Source organism: Petromyzon marinus, chromosome 84 (assembly GCF_048934315.1).
Source record: "Petromyzon marinus isolate PM22_M1 ecotype Great Lakes invasive population chromosome 84, UKy_Petmar_22M1.pri1.0, whole genome shotgun sequence".
NCBI lineage: Eukaryota > Metazoa > Chordata > Hyperoartia > Petromyzontiformes > Petromyzontidae > Petromyzon > Petromyzon marinus.
Window position 1 is genome coordinate 4397810 of NC_133749.1, and position 7109 is coordinate 4404918.

The following is a 7109-nucleotide window of genomic DNA, read 5'->3' on the forward strand; positions in this document are numbered from 1 at the left end:
CTCATCAGCAGCGTCAGAGCCAGGTTTTGTGTTAGTGAACTGCTCTAGATGGCTATACGAAGGAGCGGGTTCCCACTTTCATTGTCTCATCAGCAGCGTCAGAGTCAGGTTTTGTGTTAGTGAACTGCCCTAGATGGCTATAAGAGGGAGCGGGTTCCCATTTTCAGTGTCTCATCAGCAGCGTCAGAGTCAGGTTTTGTGTTAGTGAACTGCCCTAGATGGCTATAGGAGGGAGCGGGTTCCCACTTTCAGTGTCTCATCAGCAGCGTCAGAGTCAGGTTTTGTATTAGTGAACTGCCCTAGATGGCTATAGGAAGGAGCGGGTTCCCACTTTCAGTGTCTCATCAGCAGCGTCAGAGCCAGGTTTTGTGTTAAGTGAACTGCCCTAGATGGCTATAGGAGGGAGCGGGTTCCCACTTTCAGTGTCTCATCAGCAGCGTCAGAGCCAGGTTTTGTGTTAGTGAACTGCCCTAGATGGCTATAGGAAGGAGCGGGTTCCCACTTTCAGTGTCTCATCAGCAGCGTCAGAGTCAGGTTTTGTGTTAGTGAACTGCCCTAGATGGCTATAGGAGGGAGCGGGTTCCCACTTTCAGTGTCTCATCAGCAGCGTCAGAGTCAGGTTTTGTGTTAGTGAACTGCCCTAGATGGCTATAGGAAGGAGCGGGTTCCCACTTTCAGTGTCTCATCAGCAGCGTCAGAGCCAGGTTTTGTGTTAGTGAACTGCCCTAGATGGCTATAGGAAGGAGCGGGTTCCCACTTTCAGTGTCTCATCAGCAGCGTCAGAGCCAGGTTTTGTGTTAGTGAACTGCCCTAGATGGCTATAGGAGGGAGCGGGTTCCCACTTTCTGCGTCTCATCAGCAGCGCCAGAGCCAGGTTTTGTGTTAGTGAACTGCCCTAGATGGCTATAGGAGGGAGCGGGCTCCCACTTTCCGCGTCTCATCAGCAGCGTCAGAGCCAGGTTTTGTCTTAGTGAACTGCCCTAGATGGCTATAGGAAGGAGCGGGTTCCCACTTTCAGTGTCTCATCAGCAGCGTCAGAGTCAGGTTTTGTGTTAGTGAACTGCCCTAGATGGCTATAGGAAGGAGCGGGTTCCCACTTTCAGGGTCTCATCAGCAGCGTCAGAGTCAGGTTTTTGTGTTAGTGAACTGCCCTAGATGGCTATAGGAGGGAGCGGGTTCCCACTTTCAGTGTCTCATCAGCAGCGTCCGAGCCAGGTTTTGTGTTAGTGAACTGCCCTATATGGCTATAGAAAGGAGCGGGTTTCCCACTTTCAGTGTCTCATCAGCAGCGTCAGAACCAGGTTTTGTGTTAGTGAACTGCCCTAGATGGCTATAGGAGGGAGCGGGTTCCCACTTTCTGCGTCTCATCAGCAGCGCCAGAGCCAGGTTTTGTGTTAGTGAACTGCCCTAGATGGCTATAGGAGGGAGCGGGCTCCCACTTTCCGCGTCTCATCAGCAGCGTCAGAGCCAGGTTTTGTCTTAGTGAACTGCCCTAGATGGCTATAGGAAGGAGCGGGTTCCCACTTTCAGTGTCTCATCAGCAGCGTCAGAGTCAGGTTTTGTGTTAGTGAACTGCCCTAGATGGCTATAGGAAGGAGCGGGTTCCCACTTTCAGGGTCTCATCAGCAGCGTCAGAGTCAGGTTTTTGTGTTAGTGAACTGCCCTAGATGGCTATAGGAGGGAGCGGGTTCCCACTTTCAGTGTCTCATCAGCAGCGTCCGAGCCAGGTTTTGTGTTAGTGAACTGCCCTATATGGCTATAGAAAGGAGCGGGTTTCCCACTTTCAGTGTCTCATCAGCAGCGTCAGAACCAGGTTTTGTGTTAGTGAACTGCCCTAGATGGCTATAGGAGGGAGCAGGTTCCCACTTTCAGAGTCTCATCAGCAGCGTCAGAGCCAGGTTTTGTGTTAGTGAACTGCCCTAGATGGCTATAGGAGGGAGCGGGTTCCCACTTTCAGTGTCTCATCAGCAGCGTCAGAGTCAGGTTTTGTGTTAGTGAACTGCCCTAGATGGCTATAGGAAGGAGCGGGTTCCCACTTTCAGTGTCTCATCAGCAGCGTCAGAGCCAGGTTTTGTGTTAGTGAACTGCCCTAGATGGCTATAGGAAGGAGCGGGTTCCCACTTTCAGAGTCTCATCAGCAGCGTCAGAGCCAGGTTTTGTGTTAGTGAACTGCCCTAGATGGCTATAGGAGGGAGCGGGTTCCCACTTTCAGTGTCTCATCAGCAGCATCAGAGTCAGGTTTTGTGTTAGTGAACTGCCCTAGATGGCTATAGGAGGGAGCGGGTTCCCACTTTCAGTGTCTCATCAGCAGCGTCAGAGTCAGGTTTTGTTTTAGTGAACTGCCCTAGATGGCTATAGGAAGGAGCGGGTTCCCACTTTCAGTGTCTCATCAGCAGCGTCAGAGCCAGGTTTTGTGTTAGTGAACTGCCCTAGATGGCTATAGGAGGGAGCGGGTTCCCACTTTCAGTGTCTCATCAGCAGCGTCAGAGCCAGGTTTTGTGATAGTGAACTGCCCTAGATGGCTATAGGAGGGAGCGGGTTCCCACTTTCAGTGTCTCATCAGCAGCGTCAGAGTCAGGTTTTGTTTTAGTGAACTGCCCTAGATGGCTATAGGAAGGAGCGGGTTCCCACTTTCAGTGTCTCATCAGCAGCGTCAGAGCCAGGTTTTGTGTTAGTGAACTGCCCTAGATGGCTATAGGAGGGAGCGGGTTCCCACTTTCAGTGTCTCATCAGCAGCGTCAGAGCCAGGTTTTGTGTTAGTGAACTGCCCTAGATGGCTATAGGAGGGAGCGGGTTCCCACATTCAGTGTCTCATCAGCAGCGTCAGGGTCAGGTTTTGTGTTAGTGAACTGCCCTAGATGGCTATAGGAAGGAGCGGGTTCCCACGTTACTTAGGGGGCCGTCCATAAATGACGTCACGCACCTAGGGGGTGGGGGGGTCAGAGCTTTGTGACGTCATATCTAAGGGGGGGTGGGGCAGAGCTTTGTGACGTCATATCTGGGGGGGTGGGTAGAGCTTTGTGACGTCATATCTAGGGGGGTGGGGTGGGGCAGGGCATTGTGACGTCGTATCTAAGGGGGGTGGGGCAGAGCTTTGTGACGTCATATCTAAGGGGGGGTGGGGCAGAGCTTTGTGACGTCATATCTGGGGGGCAGAGCTTTGTGACGTCATATCTAAGGGGGTGTGGCATAGCTTTGTGACGTCATATCCAAGGGGTGGGGCAGAGCTTTGTGACGTCATATCTAAGGGGGGTGGGGTAGAGCTTTGTGACGTCATAGCCGAGGGGGGGGTGGAGCTTTGAGACGTAATATCTAAGGGGGGGGGGGTGGGGCAGAGCTTTGTGACGTCATATATAAAGGGGGGGATCTAACTGTTTGTGACGTCATATCTAAGGGGGGTGGGGTAGAGCTTTGTGACGTCATAGCCGAGGGGGGGGTGGAGCTTTGAGACGTAAAATCTAAGGGGGGGGGGGTGGGGCAGAGCTTTGTGACGTCATATATAAAGGGGGGGGATCTAACTGTTTGTGACGTCACATCTAAGGAGGGGGGGTGGGGGATCTGACTGTTTGTGACGCCGCGTGACGAGAGAGGCGCCGGGGGTGGGGGGTTGGGGGGGTGGGGGGGGGTGGGGGGGGGTGGGGGGGGTGGGGGGGTGGGGGGGGTGGGGGTGGGGGGAGCGGTGGCGGTCACAAATCGTCCAAACTCGTGTGACGTCGTTAATGGACGGCCCCTCAAGCGGCTGCTGCGTCGGGCGGTGGCTGGTTTGACGACACAACGTTGAAGCTCGCTGCCACCGCTTCCAAAGCTCCGTCATCGCAAATCGCAAATCGCAAAGGGGTTTCCTTCGCCACGAAAGTTCGCACACGGACGAGGAATTCACTTTGGGCAGGAAGGTGCATACATTGGACATGTAGTAATCGTAAATCCAGCGGTATGACAAGTCTAAGCTGTGCTCAAGGTACCAAAGTCTAGCTGACGTCGAGGGGTTGGAGCATGTAAAATAAAATAAAAAATGTTTTTGAATAAATATTGAATGCAAAGCAGCTACGAGATGCAATAAAAAAATAACCCCCAAGGTACCAAAGTCTAGCTAATGCCGAGGGGTTGGAGCATGTAAAATAAAATAAAAAAATGTTTTGAATAAATATTGAATACAAAGCAGCTACGAGATGCAATCAAAAAATAACCCCCCCCCAAAAATTTACCAATAGGGTAACATAGCGTAAATATTACGATTGAAAGCTTTCGTGTCCGCAGTAATTCATATTGTTAGCTCTTTCGGTGAAGTCACGTTGAAGGGAAAACAATAAAATAACAAAATATATGTAAAACAATGTTTTTATATATAAAGCAATAAAATAACAAAATATATGTAAAACAATGTTTTTTTTATATAAAACAATAAAATAACAAAATATATATAAAACAATGTTTTTTATATAAAACCATAAAATAACAAAATATATATAAAACAATGTTTTTTATATAAAACAATAAAATAACAAAATATATATAAAACAATGTTTTATATATAAAGCAATAAAATAACAAAATATATGTAAAACAATGTTTTTTTTATATAAAACAATAAAATAGCAAAATATATATAAAACAATGTTTTTATATAAAACAATAAAATAACAAAATATATGTAAAACAATGTTTTATATATAAAGCAATAAAATAACAAAATATATATACAACAATGTTTTTTATATAAAGCAATAAAATAACAAAATATATGTAAAACAATGTTTTTTATATAAAACAATAAAATAACAAAATATATGTAAAACAACGTTTTTTATATAAAACAATAAAATAACAAAATATATGTAAAACAATGTTTTATATATAAAACAATAAAATAACAAAATATATATAAAACAATGTTTTATATATAAAGCAATAAAATAACAAAATATATGTAAAACAATGTTTTTTTTATATAAAACAATAAAATAGCAAAATATATATAAAACAATGTTTTTATATAAAACAATAAAATAACAAAATATATGTAAAACAATGTTTTATATATAAAACAATAAAATAACAAAATATATGTAAAACAATGTTTTATATATAAAGCAATAAAATAACAAAATATATATACAACAATGTTTTTTATATAAAGCAATAAAATAACAAAATATATGTAAAACAATGTTTTTTATATAAAACAATAAAATAACAAAATATATGTAAAACAACGTTTTTTATATAAAACAATAAAATAACAAAATATATGTAAAACAATGTTTTATATATAAAACAATAAAATAACAAAATATATATAAAACAATGTTTTATATATAAAACAATAAAATAACAAAATATATTTAAAACAATGTTTTTTATATAAAACAATAAAATAACAAAATTTATGTAAAACAATGTTTTTTTTATATAAAACAATAAAATAACAAAATATATGTAAAACAATGTTTTATATATAAAACAATAAAATAACAAAATATATGTAAAACAATGTTTTATATATAAAACAATAAAATAACAAAATATATGTAAAACAATGTTTTTTTTATATAAAACAATAAAATAACAAAATATATATAAAACAATGTTTTATATATAAAGCAATAAAATTACAAAATATATATAAAACAATGTTTTTTATATAAAACAATAAAATAACAAAATATATATAAAACAATGTTTTTTATATAAAACAATAAAATAACAAAATATATGTAAAACAATGTTTTTTTTATATAAAACAATAAAATAACAAAATATATATAAAACAATGTTTTTTATATAAAACAATAAAATAACAAAATATATATATAAAACAATGTTTTACATATATAAAGCAATAAAATAACAAAATATATATAAAACAATGTTTTTTTATATAAAACAATAAAATAACAAAATATATATAAAACAATGTTTTATATATAAAGCAATAAAATAACAAAATATATATAAAACAATGTTTTATATATAAAGCAATAAAATAACAAAATATATATAAAACAATGTTTTATATATAAAGCAATAAAATAACAAAATATATATAAAACAATGTTTTTTATATAAAACAATAAAATAACAAAATATATATAAAACAATGTTTTTTATATAAAACAATAAAATAACAATATATATAAAACAATGTTTTTTTATATAAAACAATAAAATAACAAAATATATAAAACAATGTTTTTTATATAAAGCAATAAAATAACAAAATATATATAAAACAATGTTTTTTTATATAAAACAATAAAATAACAAAATATATGTAAAACAATGTTTTTATATAAAACAATAAAATAACAAAATATATATAAAACAATGTTTTTTTTATATAAAACAATAAAATAACAAAATATATATAAAACAATGTTTTTTTTGTATATATATAAAACAATGTTTTTTATATATATCATTTTTAAATCATCTTATTGTTTCCCTTCAACGTGACTTTACCGAAAGAGCTAAGAACGCAGCGTCAACATGGCAAGGCGTAAGGCCCTGGGCCTTGCTGAAGAGGCCTGCAGCTAGCGTCGCTAACGCCTGCTGTGTCGTCACCCTACGCGCGCGCGTAGGGGAAGGTAACAACACGCACGGCCTCAAACCACGTCCAGCTACAGCCCCGGAGCCTCAGCGGTGCCTGGGTAATGAAGGGCTCGTGGGAGCCGGAGTAGCTGGGGGTGGGGCGGGCAGAGCGTTGGGGCCTAGAGTGAAGAACCAAGGCCTGCTAGGATAGACCCTGGCGGACCTCCCCCCCTCCCCACCCCCAACTGTGTGACCGCTGTCCCTTGCGAGGGCCGGGAGGGTGAGCTGGCGGCCGAGGCCCCGGTGCTCCGGGGCCTCGGGGCCCCTACTCAAGGCGCCGGTCCGTCTGCTTGGGCCGGGGTGCCGCTATCTGTGCCGTGGCCGTGGCCGGGAGGAACTTGGAGCGCAGGAACGAGGTCGGTGGAGCCCCAAGGGGTGGGGGGCCGTACCCCTGGCAAGCTCGAATGAGCAGTGCTGCCCCGAGCTCCACCGTCTCGGCGTCCCGTGAACCCCGCCTGCACGCGTGCTGAGGCGGAAGACGATGACACTAAAGGCACCGTCGTCTGGGCCAAGGGCCTTCG